The following is a 14,974-nucleotide window of genomic DNA, read 5'->3' on the forward strand; positions in this document are numbered from 1 at the left end:
CTAGTAGCTGGGATTAGAGGTGCCCACCACCATATCCAGCTAATTTTTGTATTTTTAGTAGAGACAGGGTTTCACCATGTTGCCCAGGCTGGTCTCAAACTCCTGACCTCAGGTGATCCACCCATCTCAGCCTCCCAAAGTGCTGATATTACAGGTGTAAGCCACTAGGCCTGGCCCTAATCAATAATTTACAAAGGTGTCAAGGTCACAAAAAACAAAGAAAGTCTGAGAAACTAAAGAGATATGATGATTCAATGAAACATGGTGCCCTGGATTGGATCCTGGAAAAGGAAAATATTAATCAAAAAATTGGTAAAATTTGGTTAGAGTTTGTAATTTAGTTAGTAGCATTGTACCAATGAAAGTTTCTTAGTATTGATAAATACTGTATGGTTGTGTGAGACGTTAACATTAGGGGAAGCAATGTGAAGAATATATGGAACTCTCTGTATTGTTTGCAAGTCTTCTGTAAAACTAAAATTATTACAAAATGAAAATTTAAAAATGTCTTCTTCTATTAAACTTTATTTGCAGGGATGATCTCCGTGTTGCTCACTACTGCACACCCATTTTTGGAACAGTGATGTATGGTGGGTAAAACTTTGGTTTCTGAAGGCTGGATGCATGTTTGATTCCTGGCCCTGCTATTTATGAACTATGTGACTGGCAAGTTTCTCAAGGACTACTTCTCTCAGTTTCCTCATCTATAGAAGGGGCATAAGGTTGTTGCGAGAATTGGAGGGCTTAATATATATAAAACACATACAACAATGCAAGGTTAATTATTATGGGTATAATTTCCATTTAATATGTCATTGTTGAATGAGTGAATAAATGATTCAGGGCTTTTTGCTAAGTGTGAATCAGGATTGAATTCAAGTCAGAGAGAATATTTGAAGAAGAGGCAGGATATAGAGTAGTTTGTTTACAGTAGAATGGAGGCTCTGTAAGGCATAGCTCGTGGGTTGGCACAAGCATGGCAGAAGGATAAGGAAAAATTGTGGGGCATGTAAGCCAGGAGTGATACTGTTATGGAAGTGCGTATGAGGGCTTTGTGTTTGGAGCAGTGGTGAAGGTTGACAAACAAGGGCAATTGGTCTCTCCTGGGCATATTGCCTTCAAATTGGTTCTTCACTTTCTCCTGCTCTGCTCTGTATTTCAGGGGACTGACCCTTGAATTCTGCATATTTGGCCAGTGGGAGGCACTGGTGGGACACCAGAGGGAGGGAAGAGCGGAGAAGCTGGAATATTTCTCCCCTCTCTCTCTGTCTTGGGCAGCAACTCCACAGCAGCGCCATCTCCAGAACAGTCCTGCCAGGGTGCCAGCTTCGCCCAGGGGCCAGTAACACTGCCTCCTCTTCTGTCCCTCTGGCCTAGGGTCTTAGTGGTTCCCTTCAGTTATGATTCTCTGGGTTGCCTCACTACCCCATGCTTGGTTCTCAGTTCCTACAAGTCTGTGTAATTAATTCCCAGTTTTTAAATCCCTGTTATGAATACTCAGCTGGCAGCTATTTCCTGCTTAGACTCTGACAGAAACAAAAGGCACGATGGAATTCCCTGTCTTCCAGCCTGACTTAAACTCAGGGGAAAAGATTTTTCAGTGCTACCATAGACAGAAACGCTGGCTGCTTTCCTAATTGCTGGTTATAGGGTCAGTGTGCTGTGACCTAGCCTGGGCTTCGGAGCATTGCAAAGCTTAGAAGGAGGTGCTGATGAGAGCCCATTTAGGTGTATATCATGCACCACTGCCTTATGGAGAGTCCTGGACAGAAATGGACCCGATGGAAGGGAAAGATCTGATGAGAGGAGAAGGCCCTGGAATCTCAGCGATGCAACAGCCAGACCCAGTGTCACATCCATTGGGGGTTATGTGGGCTGAAGAGCTCCTTCTGCCTAAGTGTGCCAAGTATTGGAGTCAGGGGTATCCACATTACTCCAGCCCCTTTAAGTACACTTGGCATGCTTGCTGGACTTCATACAAAAAAGACACTACTATCGTCAGCATTTTGTCTGGATGATGATAGTGAGGCAGCCATATGAACTACCTCTCACTTGAGTTCTTGCTTTCTCTCTTCCTCACCTGGGCTCCATATCTTACATCCATTGCTCGCCTGGCCCATTGGAAGAAAAATCTGGCTTGGCCAGCTGTCCTGCCTTTGACCTCAGTATCCCTTGCAGGTAGATTTCCAGCATTTATTTTTCAGCTTCTTATGCTTCCACCACAGTGAGGTAGGACTCTACTTCCACACACCCACTTAGCACATACCCAGGGACCTCCTCTTATTTTATTTTATCCTTAAAATATAGGAGACCAAATGAAAGATGGGATTGGTGAGTCTAAGATGAGACTGGCAGCAATAGTCAGGCAGAGGGATGGAGGCAAAAAGGCTACCCAAGAAGCTGTTAGATGTGGTAAGAACCTAGACTCCAAGACTGGAAGAGGTGAAGGTGTATGGGAAGATGCCACCCTAGATTTAGATGCCGGGTGGAAGGATTTGGCTGAATATATTTGCAGAATACATGATTTGATGACTAGTATGTTGCAGAGTTATCTAATGGGTATGTATAAATTAAATATGTTCATATTTAAGGACTACTCATGGATATATACACATATTTATTAATTCACTGTAATCATAATTTTCTGATACCAAGAGATGTCTTTTAAAGGTAAAGAATGGTAATATTTAATGACAATCACAAATTATAGCTTGCAGAGGAGCCAATTCATTCCTTTCAACCCCAATCAGATGGTTACATAAACATCTTTGCCTGTCTGAGGGACAGTAGCAGTGACAAGAAGTAGATTAAGGGTGGGGGCTTTAGTTCCTCCACAATTTCTGCTGACTTTACCTCTCAATTCTCTGATCTGAACAGTTCACATTTCCTATGGAAAGGGCTTCGTAAAAGCAGTTTTATTACAAGTTGGCTAGCTTCTCCTTTCCACCATATTAAGTCCCCTAAGCAATTCCTTTATAGAAATTCTAGATTCTCTACTGAAAGTAGTATTTTGTAGTCATAAAATATTGATTCCTTCCCTTACAGTTTGTAGTTTATTTTAAAATACTAACATTAGGTAATCGCTCTGACAACCAGTAGTTATTTGCAGTACTCTCAAGTAAGTCTCAATCACCTCTGCCTTCTACACCTCTCCTGTAAAAGCAGCCTTGGCAGTATTCACGTCGCCAGAGGTGACTGTTTGATGAAGAGTAATGAAAAATGCATCACCACAGGCTGATACTGAACAGTTATCTGCTCAACCTACACAGCAGCCTGTTCTTAGCTAAGACTCAGGAAGAAGATGTACCTGGCATGCAGCATGGTGAAGAGCATGGATTTTGCATTTGTGCAGACCTAATACGAGTCCTGGCTTCCTGGCTTCACTATTTACTGGCTCTGAGACCACTGGTAATTTATTTATTTAACATCTTGGTTAAATAAACAACAAAGTATTCATCTACAAAAATGAGGATAACAGTATATTCCTTACAGTGTTTCTTTAGGAGATTAAATAAGTAGTAGGATCTGATCTGGTATGTCTGGCATTCCATGACTTGCTATGGTTGGTGATGGTGTTTTTAGGTGCATTTCCTGAAGGACGTTCCCACTCATTCCTGTTCCACAGGGCCTCCTCCCACAGGTAGCATGAGGTTAAAGCCATCATCAGATTTAGTGTTTTTTTAACGTCACCTGCATGTTAGAATCACTTGGGGAGCTTTTCAAACATACCAATGCCAGGTCACATCCCGGAACAATTCAGTCAGAATCTCTAGAGGTAAAGCACAGGCTCACCAGGTGATTCCAATATGCAGCTAGGGGTGAGAATCCTTAGGTTAGAGGGACTATGGGTCTAAACTTGGATGGCAACTATTATGATTCCTTGTGCTCTTCAAATTTGAGAAAACTGCCTTTTATTCTTCCTTTCTGGTGAGGAACATGGATTCCTCTACAGAAAATTATAGTTTGATATCACTGTAAATTTAGATGCAGGTGGAAGGATGTGGCTGAACATATTTGCAGAATATGTAATTTGATGAGCAGTATGTTGCAGAATTGTCTAGTGGGTAAGTATAAATTATGTTGATATTTAGGGACCACTCATGAATGTTTATACATATATAAACACACACGTATATTTATCCATTGTAGTCATAGTTTTTTGATACAAAATTGTCTGCCTTTGGTCAGTGGAAGATCCTTCAACTTGGCCCTAATGTTATTTTAGTGTGATGCAATAGTCTTTGATAGCTTCTTTGCTCTCACTTACAACGAGATATCCCAGGCTTATCTTGTACATTTCTCATCTTCAATATGGTGCTGGCAGTTTCTACAAGGGAACTCGATTTTTTTGGTATTTAGACACTAACATCTTTACCCTTTGATTGTTAATTGATATTGGCCTGTCAATGCTTCTATGTATTCTTGGTGAAAAGAGCTAGCAATTTTACAAAAAAAAACAACAAAAAATTGATACTGGTATTTCCTATTCAAATTAAAGATTATAGTGTTTTAACTTTTTATATTTGTATGCCTTTTATTTCAGGCTAAAAATCTTGATTCTAAAGACATAAACATTTGCTTTATGAAAAATATATCCTAGTATATTTTTTAAATATGAATACTAATATTATTACTAAGAATAAGATTATTAAATGTATTTAATTGTATCCTTGGCATATATCCTATGAGGTATGGGAAGATAAAAGTACAGTTTTGAAAACTGAAGTAATTATTTTCTTTGTAGTTATGCCACAACTTAGTATAAGTTTAAGTATACTGTACCTTAATAATGAAAAGTAGCCAGATAGGATCTGTTACCTATGGGGAAGGGAATGTTGACATCACAGAGTTGAGGGCTGCGAAAGTAGAAAAATGAAACCATTTAATGAATATACCACATCAAGTTCAGACTGATTGATACACATGTTAAACTTATTTTAAAAAGGAAAAAAGCAAAAAACCGAGGGCAGAAAATTGATGGAGAATTGAAAGAGAGCTTGGGACAGTTAAATCCACATGTGCCTTCTGTCTGGAGATAAAAATACAATGTTCGCTTGGTCATTCATTATAAGTGCCAAACTCCATTATTACTGAGTCTTCTTCTGCTTCAAATCATACATTTATTTGGGAGTTGTAAAACATTATAATTCCCAAAGTCGCGCTCCTTTCCATCTGGTTCATATCTAGTGCCCGGAAAGCTACTAAAAGGAACTTCTCCACTGCCTTGCTGTTTGCACTACACTTATGAGAATGCCAATGACTGCACTTAGGGGACTGGTCCTCAATACTCCCAAAGCCACCACCCCAGATGCCAGAGCAGAGGCTGGCACACTACAGCTTGCAGGCCACATTGCAAGACCACCTGTTTTTGTAAATAAGGCTTTTTTGGAACACAGCTCTGCCCATTCATTTACATATTGTCTGTGACTGCCTTCCTGTTACAATGGCAGAGTTAAGCAGTAGTGAATGAGATCAAATAATACGAAAGGCTAAAAGATATTTACTATCTAGCCCTTTCCTAAAAAACATTTGCTGAAACTGTATAGCAGTGCAGCTTGTGTCTGGAGTATAAAGAGTTAAAAACATAGCCCCACCACCCCCGCCCCCAGCAGTAAATCTTCACTCTTTCTGAGCATTTTTTAAGTGTTGAAAGGGGACTATATACTAATAGCATCACCAACCATTCTTTTGGTTTTGATTTTTATTTCATGAGACCTCAGCTTTTCCCGCCTCTCTTCTCCTAGTCGTAGGACACCACTGCCATGTAGTTTAAATGGGGCATCACATCGTCTGTCTCCTACCACTGATATTTTTAAAATCTCAGCTCCACCTCAGCCCCAATTATATTTTGACACTCATAGGAGGTGGTTTAATGCCACTTACCAGTGTGTGACCTTGAGCAAGTAATTTCATGTCTTGGGACCACAGTTTCTTCTTCAATAGAACAGGATATTATTTACTCTTGGGGCTTTGGAGATGTAATGAAATAATGAAAGTTCTTGGAACATAATTTGCATCCTAGAAAGGTGGTTATTATTATTGTTGCTGTTGATTAGTGTAAGGTAATGGTTAAGAACTTCAGCCGGACATCTTGGGTGATCTTGGGCAAGTTATTTAATTGCTCTGTGCTTCGTTTTCCTCATCTGCAAAATATAAATAACAGTGCTGATCATTTCTGTTTGTTATGAAGATTAAGTGGGATCAGGCATACACCAGAGCCTGCCCATGGTGAGCACTTATCCACTGTTAGCTACTATTATTATTAGTTATTCTTATTGGTATATTAACTGTTTATTCTTAAAACTAGAGTTGTGATTATAGTATAAGAAACAATATTTTTTAAACACTGAGTTAAGTTTTTGTACAAATGTAAAAGGGTTTTGGGGAGAGTAAAATAATCAGAAAAAAACGAAAAGAGTAACACATTGTTATCTCATTCTACACTTACAGTCGTAAAGGTTTATTTTTTAACCACTTCCTTACCAACTCAATCACCTTGTAACAAAATCAACATTGTATTTATTTCCTGTAGATTCCATAACCTCCCAGAGTCTCTTTGTAAGTCTCTCTACAAAAAGAGCAGGTGAAATCAAGGCCAAATACATGTTCCTGATATAAATAGCAGGAAGTCGATGAAAGGTTTATTGTAAAAAGAGTAGGATTGAAACATATGCTTGAATACATATAAGCACAAGATGTTCTCCAGCTCTATGTAGCACCTGTGTAGAACAGCTAAGCCATATGTTTCAGAAATTATACTTTAAAAATTACTATGTAGACGTAAAAAAGGAAAACGCACATTTATACAAAAAATAAACATGTTTACTGTTAAAATAACTTCATGGTTCCTTCAAATCCTTTTTAATTGTAACAAGTTTTTATCTTGTAGTGTATGCAGAAACTTCTTACAAAACCATTAAAGTAAATAAACAGCTTAGAAGTATATTGTCAAAATGATATTAAAATATCTATACAAGGTTGAAATTTAAATCAGCACAACTTTAATGGAACTCATGACATTTAGTATTAAGAACTCATGTCACAAATTATCTAATGTTAGCTACACTATCCTTTAGTATTTGCTTGATCTTAAGGAAATAACTTTTTACTCTTTTTAGCAAAAGACCTAATAATATGTTAATGTTGTCTGTGTTGTATGTACGGTTTAGGGTGAGGGTGTGCACAAGGAGGGGAAGTAAGTTGGAGAGGTGTGATATTCTTGGCCTGATATATATTACTAGGGAGTTTCCTACATGGAATATAGGATAGAGAAGGAAGACTTCAAGGTTAGAATGGACGGAAATACTAAATTTAAAAATATAACAAAGAAATGCATGATTGTATTATTAGTTAATAATTAATTATTAGTTAATAATTAGTTAACATAACACTTGCTATCCCATTAGTTTGACCCATGGTCTGGAGCTACAATTTAATTTAACTGAAGGGACAACTTTCAGTTGAAACTTCTTATATTTCCAAGTAGAGGTCTTTTTGAGCCTATTTCTAATGACTAGTTTAAACATTGATAATTAGCAACATTCATTCGTAAGGCAATAATTTATATAGTAGTGAATATCATTTTAATTCTGTAATTAGATAACCAAATTTTTAATAATAGGAGCTATCAATTTGCTGAATAAACCTTCCAACAGATAACACGAAAGAAAAACGTCTATACAACTCAGGTGAAAACATGATGATTTGGTTAATTAGCCTTTGAAATACTGTGGTTGTTCCATTATGTGCAATAAAATGCTTTGTAAAAAACTTGTCTAAAGGAGAAAGTCTGGGAAATGCTTCACAGGTAGTTTTTCTCTAGGAAGCTCACAATGCACATGAGTATATTACAAGATTAGTATAAAATATTCTGTAGTAATAAGACATATTTAACTCAGTGTTTCCCAAACTTAGTTGGCCATGGCTCTTTTTTAAAAATGAAATCTAGTGTTATTTTGGTAAATAGTGTTAGCTGCTTACACAAAAGCCATTCCCTCCCTCCCTTTTTAACAGAACCATGATTTCATTGGAACAGCAATATGCCCAGTCCCGGAGAAGGCATCATGAGTTCTCTATGCCAGTTTTAGCAATCCATAGTGGCTGCAGTGTGATGCGGAATCTGGCCAATGAAACCTAAGGAGAAGTCTGCTGGGAGGTTCTTCCTTGATCAGGAAAAACAACCACAACAACAACAAAACAAAACAAAAAAAGGATGGCTTAGAGAGAAGATTCTCGTGTTTTGGATGCTGTGAAAATAAGATGCCTTTAGAGATGACAGCATCTTGTAACCAGAAGTAACAAACCTGAGGTCAATTGCTAGCTGATGGAGCCTGGAGGAATACGAATATAAAAAGGGCTTGGCTCTTTGATGGAACTGTTGAATCCTCAAGTCAACTTGTTGGCTGCCTGTCCCTGTAAATAACAACTATCTTATCATATCAATTTAGCTGTCAGATGGGTTATTATTACTTGCACCTAAACACCATTCCCACTAATAAACCTTCTCTTGGGAAACCCTAGCACAGAATGAGAGTGCTCTCCTGACTTGTGAGATTGGGAGCCCAACACATGCTAGTCAGGAAAGGGAGCGTAATGGAGTTGTTCAGAGTTGGGACTAGAGGGATCCACTTAACTGCAAATTTTGCCCCAAGCAAGATTGAGCTAGCTGTTCTGATCATAGCAAATTTAGCCTCCATATAGGTCAGTGTGGCCCTCGTGGCATGAGGTACGTCAGTTAGGATAGGACAGATTATGCTGAGGCAAGAAACAAACTTAAAACCTCAGTGTTTTCAACAAACAGAAGTGTATGTCTCATCAAGCCACATGTTCACTGTGCACTGGTTAGGGGCTCTGCTCACAGCCATCCTCTCTCTGGAACCCAGGCTGAGGGAGAATCCCCATGTGGAACATTGCTGGTTGTTATGTAGGAGAAAAGAAAGCTCTGAGGATTCTCACACTGACAATCAAAGACTTGGTCCAGAAACAACACACATAATTTCTCACAGCTCATTAAAGAGATTGGTCACAAGATCCTTCAACCACAAGGAGACCAAAGAATGAAATACTATTTCATGCCGTGGATCAGGAAGCATTCAGAGAACATCTTCAATAGCTGTCACTCACATCAAGAGTGGTTGGCATAGGACTTTCTAAACACAAAGTATGATTTAAGGCTCTTGGATTTTTCTCTGGGAGGTCTGCCTGGGTTAAAACAAGGCCCAAGTTGGTGGCCAGAGAATTATAGGGAACTGGATTTGGCCCCTGGGGGAGATAGCTGACAAAAGCTAGATAACGTATCAGGATTCCATCTAGGTAGCCTTTCACTTAACATTTGGCCCTAGCAGGGAAACTGGAGGGCAAATCAGATATGTACGGGTCAGTTCTTGCTGGGTGTAGGTAGATAAGCCTTCCATATGGTTTAACTTGAGATAGGGCTTTCTGGGCTGGACGGGATGGGAAAAATGACTTATAAGTCAGACTAGCATGAAGGAAAATTTAACCTATGCTTAAAAGACAGCCAAGGTTCTACCCAGAGATACAGTTTCAAAAGTCAAATTTGAAGGAAGTGGTGAGCCAGAAATGAGATAAGTACATGAGGCCTGAGTCTGGGAGGGTTTCAAACAGAATGAAATGTAATGTGAGGAATACACTTTGACAAATGGCTTAGAAATAATGCAGCAAACCAAGGGAGAAGAATCAATATTTACTTTTCTTTGTGCCTAGTGTAAGTATAGTGTGGCAGTATCAAGGGGTTCAAACCAGCCTGGGCAAACATGTTTGTACTTTTGGGGAGAAAGCTGCCATTTGGTGTGGCCCCGGTGCTCAGGGCTTCATGGCAGAAGGATGAATTCCAGTCCTACTGGCTGGGAAGGGTTGAGGCTGGTCTGAACTGCATGTTCCATACTGCCTGCCTCAGGCTAGGTTTCCTCTAGGTGGAATAAAGCTGAAGCTGCTGACAAAAGACTTTGAGTACCTGCAGCTTAGCAGAGCTGAGAAAGGCGGGGCTGGACATGTTTCAGCTTTCATTATTTCCACATGAGCCTTTCCACATACACCTATCAATGGTGGCATTCAATGGGCCACTGACACAAGATTTCCATGGTTCTCAGTTCTTTATATATGTTCCCTCCCTCTTCAACCCAATGCTGGCCCCTGTATGTGCCATGCAACAGGGACCATTCCAGCACTCTTGACATAGTAAGAGCTCAGTAACGGTTGGTGTTGTTGATGGAACACAGACGTTTACCTGTAGAAACTGGATATAAAGTGGTCCAACTTGACTGGAAGCCATACTTCTAGAAGTTCTATATAATAAATGTGTATTAGTTGAGGAGAAAAATTGGTATTTGTTACACTTCTACTTTATGTCAGGTACTATGCCAGGCACTTTGCATATTTTCCCATTTAATCCTCACATTAACCATGAGGCAGAATTGGTTTTCTCCCACTTGATAGATAAGAAACAAAGACTAACTTGTTAACTGGCGTGGATGAATTCATAAACTGTGTAAAGTAGTAAGTAATGAAGCTGTGATTTGAATGCAGGACTCAATGATTCCACGGCTCAAGGCTTTGTCACTTTACCTTTGCTTGCCAATAGAAATAATTCAGTACTTTGATCATCCAATGAGTTTCAAAAGGGGCCTCCTAGATATTTATACATCATGTTAATGAAGGGAAGCAGGGAAGAGAGAGTAATTAGGAAACTAATGAATCATCTGCTGTTGCACAAATAAGCTAATTTAATTTATTTAGGAAGAAGCAGTGGAGTGGTTCTGCATCTGTGTTCCAGCTACACAATCTTGGACCAGTCACTTAAACTCTAGAAGATGTGGTATTTGTAAACTGGGATCCCACTTTGTCAGGCCTACCCCACCAATTTATTATAAGGGGCAGATGAGATAATGTATGTGCAATCAATAGGGAAACTGTAAAGAAGTATTCAAATGGAAGGCATCCCTATTGATTTTGCCTAAATAACAGACACTAATAAATAAATAATTTTATATTTCAAATGTGTTTACAATTATGCAGTAGGGAGGCAGGCTCACTCTAGATTTTAATAAGGAAGCACTTCTAATCATGGCTTAAGGCAGGACTTAAATAAAAATTAGGTCTTTAGAAACACTTATGCTAATATGTAGTTTTAAATGATTTTCTGTGCATAATGAAACTTGACCACAAAATTAATGGGCAAGTTCATGCTAAATTGAGAAGTCGGGATTTATTAGCAGAAGTCTTTGCTTTTAAAGTTACTTTAGTTTTACAAATTTTACAGGATTGTCAAATATTCAGAAGTACTGGGAGAAACATCTTTTCTAAAAACATAATTGTTCTTTTAAGTTTTCCCTCTAGAAATCATAAAAGGATAAAAAAAAGCTTTTCATATTCAAGACTCCCTCCTATTACTGTCAATAGCAGTTAAGTGTATTTATGGAGACATGAGACAGCACAAAGATTCTTCTGTAATTCATCACAAGTCCCATCTTAAGTATAATTACATTACACAGCTCCACTCAGTCATTAGTTTCTTGTTTAGCAATGATGTCCTTCATTTTAAATTCTTGATGATAATTATTTGTAACTATGCCCTTGAATTCTGAAAGCATGTGTCCTGCAGTCCTGGTGAACAATGGGTGTTTCTGGATTACAACACCTCTGGCTTCTCATAGGATATCATACAGGAAATAGTCTGTAACAACACGGAAAATTTGCAAAAGGTTCTCACCTTGAGCTACAACCCAAAATGAAGTTGTGTGGTTATGCATATGTGTATGTATGTGCAATAAAAAACTAAAAAAGCAAGTCGTTAGGTATAAGGCATGATTTTTAAAAATCCTTAGTGACCAAAACACATTTTAAAGCATTTGACAGTTGCTTAAATTAAGGCATATTAACACGTAAGGAAGATTGACCTGAAAGTGAGTTTTTTCAGTTCTACCAGTGTTTTTTTTTTTTTTTGCAGAAAAACATCTTGTGTTTGTATATTTATTCACTTATGGAATACCCATTATGTGCCAAGAACTGTTTGGGTGCAGAGAACAGGCTATAAGATACTCTGAGCCCTCCAAGAGCTCACAGGCCAGTGGCCAGGGGGAAAAAAAAAACAGGTAAGTAAATCTAAAGAACTTGATTATCCTTAGGCCTGAGAGAAATAGCAGATCATGTTGATATTAAAACCTAAGCATTCTAGCTTGCTAACTCACATGCTGATTTGGTACATTCTTAAAGCTGGGCGTTTCCAGGGTTGCCTTACAATATTTTTACTGCTCCTCTTGGAACTTATACTCCCCAGTGCAACTGGCAACAACACAGATTATGCTCTGAATATAAAGATCAAATGCCCAGTCTTGATCTTCACAAGACAGGGCATTCCTTCTGGATGCCTCATTGGGACTCCAGCTCACTGTGGCATCGGGTCCTGTAGTTTACTGTAGCTCTGCAACATGCCACTCCATTCTGTCATTCTTGTCTTTTCTTCCTCACCTCCCCCAGCTTTTGTTCTCTTTGGCTCTTTTGAAAGCCACATTTATGTTCTTCACATATGGGAAGTATTTTTGGTCAAAATTTAAAACCTGTAATGCGTTCCTTGGCAAAATGATTTGCTAAGCAAGTCTGGCTTTAACTTGAAAGAAAAGCTTTCAGTAGGCAACAAAACAAAAATTTCACAAACCACTCTGGCCACACTGCAATTCTTATTCATCAAAGCTAAATATACTTTACATGCATGTATTAAATAAAACCTCCTTTCTCAGTGCAAGGAGGTGTGTATTGGAGTGATTAAAATTTTTATTACTGAGCTGCATGTGGTTTCTAATAGAATTATATATATAGACATTTATATTTTTATATAATTTATATTTTTATATAAATAATGTCTATTATATATATAGACATTTATATTTTTCCTAACACAATGGCTTTATAGTAGGAACCAGAATGATTTTCTTAGGGATTAACCTCCTAGCTGGGAGGCACAGAAAGAACCATGGAGAAACAATATTTGTAGAGTGCCTATTGTCTGAAAGGCATTGTGCTAAGGGCTTTATCCACAGTTCTTTCACTGAATCCTTACCACCAAACCTAGGAGGTAGGTAGCAGAATGATCCCACCACAAAGGGAAAGACTGAGGCTTAGACAGGTTAGCTATCTTGCCCAAGGTCTTTCAGCCCTTCTCCTTTCTATCAAGCTGCTCCTTACTGTTGAGATGCCATAGGTGTCCTAGTGCTGCCATGTTTTTTTCCTAATTTCTGTGTGTTTTCCTTTCTCTATAAAGCAGTGAGAACTCAGGTCAGGTTTGGTTTGGATACGAGTTTGCTTGAAAGAATGGCCAGCACCCGGAGCTTGGCAATCAACAACATGAGCACTGCAACTAAAGAGCAGGTGGTGGGCAGGATTCCTCTCCCGCTGTTACAATGGGGTGATACCTAAAGTTTTGCACCCAGGCAGATCTGGATTTGAATCCTATCTCTGCTACCGTCTGGTGACTCTGGGCAAAGTGTCTATCTTTTCTGAAACTCAACTTTCTCAACTGTCTTTTCTGAAACTCAACTTTCTCAACTGTCTTTTCTGAAACTCAACTTTCTCAACTATAAGGTGGGGGTAATGCTGCGTACCTCACAGTGCTGTAGGAGGACTGGAGAGCACATACAACAAGGACTTGGCAGATAGTTGGTAATTATTCATGCTTTTATGTCTGCCTTTTGTATCCACAGACAACCACTGCATTCACCAGGGCTTTGTGTGAGCAGGTCCAGGCCTGCCCGTTTCTCAGTGAGTGATAATCAGCTTTTGCAGCTGAAGCCTGTTTGACCATAGACCTGACATCTTGCTTAGATCCTGCAATACCTGACTCCTCTTCTGTAGTGATCCCCAATCCTCCTTTATCCCTAGTGCAACCTCTGGCTAGGGTCTATGAATGCACTGGGCTTCCTTCTGCTTTTAGGCCAACTAGATCAGACACGCACACCCACCTTCACTCAGGGCTATGCCTAAGGTCCCTATATCCTTTGGATACTGTAGAATGCTATTGCAGAGCTGACCTTCATAACTGGGGTGCTCACCCTTCTCCATGCTTACTACGGTTACTATTTTGAGCATCTTCTAGGAGCAGAGCCCTGTAATAACACAGGCATGGACCACATGTAATTGAGCTGAGTGCTTTATATGCATTATCTCCTTTAGTCCTCATTATAATCCTGTAAAGTAGGTACTATTAACATATTCAGGCCAGGTGCGGTGGCTCACGCCTGTAATCCCAGCACTTTGGGAGGCCAAGGCGGGTGGATCATAAGGCCAGGAGATTGAGACCATCCTGGCTAACATGGTGAAACCCCGTCTCTACTAAAAATACAAAAAATTAGCTGGGCATGGTGGCGGGTGCCTGTAGTCCCAGCTACTCGGGAGGCTGAGGCAGGAGAATGGCGTGAACCTGGAAGGTGGAGCTTGCAGTGAGCAGAGATCACGCCACTGCACTCCAGCCTGGGCGAGAGCAAGACTCCATCTCAAAAAAAAAAAAACAAAAACAAAAACAAAAAAACACCACCACCACCAAAAACATATTCATATTCAATACCTATTCATTTCAAAATGAGGAAACTGAGACTTAGGAAGATTAAGGACCTTTCTCCAAGTCACACATCTAGTAAGAGGTAAGACCAGGCCTAGGATCCCAAGCCAGGGCTCATAGCTGTTACATCATATTGTTTTTCATCCCACCTGTCACCCTTCCCCTTCCTCCTTTTCTGACTGATGGGCTCCATGCAGCAGGTACTTTTTTTTTTAATTGTAGCATTTCTCACAATGTACTGTCATCAATTTATTTGTCTATGTCTCTCATTAAACAGGGAGGTTCCTGAAGGCAGGGGCCATGTCTTATTTATTCTTGTAGACCAGTGCTTACCACAACGTGTGGCACAAAGTACTCCAGAGGATGTTTATTTACTGAATTATATTGGCTTTTTCTTCTCTACCT

At 39.4% G+C, this 14,974-nt stretch overlaps 1 protein-coding gene and 1 long non-coding RNA gene across 4 annotated transcripts in view; one reads left to right on the top strand and one right to left on the bottom strand.

The window, feature by feature from the left end:
• The window catches only part of LOC129050801 (uncharacterized), a 37,561-nt gene extending 36,663 nt beyond the window's left edge, over positions 1-898 (top strand). The window contains exon 6 of the long non-coding RNA XR_008514608.1: positions 535-898. This is a non-coding gene — a long non-coding RNA (uncharacterized LOC129050801). The remainder of the gene's footprint in view (positions 1-534) is intronic.
• FGGY (FGGY carbohydrate kinase domain containing) overlaps positions 1-14,974 on the bottom strand; it is a 492,018-nt gene that overhangs the window by 9,995 nt on the left and 467,049 nt on the right. For all 3 annotated transcript variants that reach the window (XR_008514557.2, XR_008514537.2, XR_008514552.2), the window contains 2 exons: positions 5,884-6,143; positions 4,783-4,856 (listed from right to left, as the gene is read on the bottom strand). The gene's annotated coding sequence lies outside the window, so the exon portion shown is untranslated. The remainder of the gene's footprint in view (positions 1-4,782; positions 4,857-5,883; positions 6,144-14,974) is intronic.

This window comes from Pongo abelii, chromosome 1 (genome assembly GCF_028885655.2).
Source record: "Pongo abelii isolate AG06213 chromosome 1, NHGRI_mPonAbe1-v2.0_pri, whole genome shotgun sequence".
Taxonomy (NCBI): Eukaryota; Metazoa; Chordata; class Mammalia; order Primates; family Hominidae; genus Pongo; species Pongo abelii.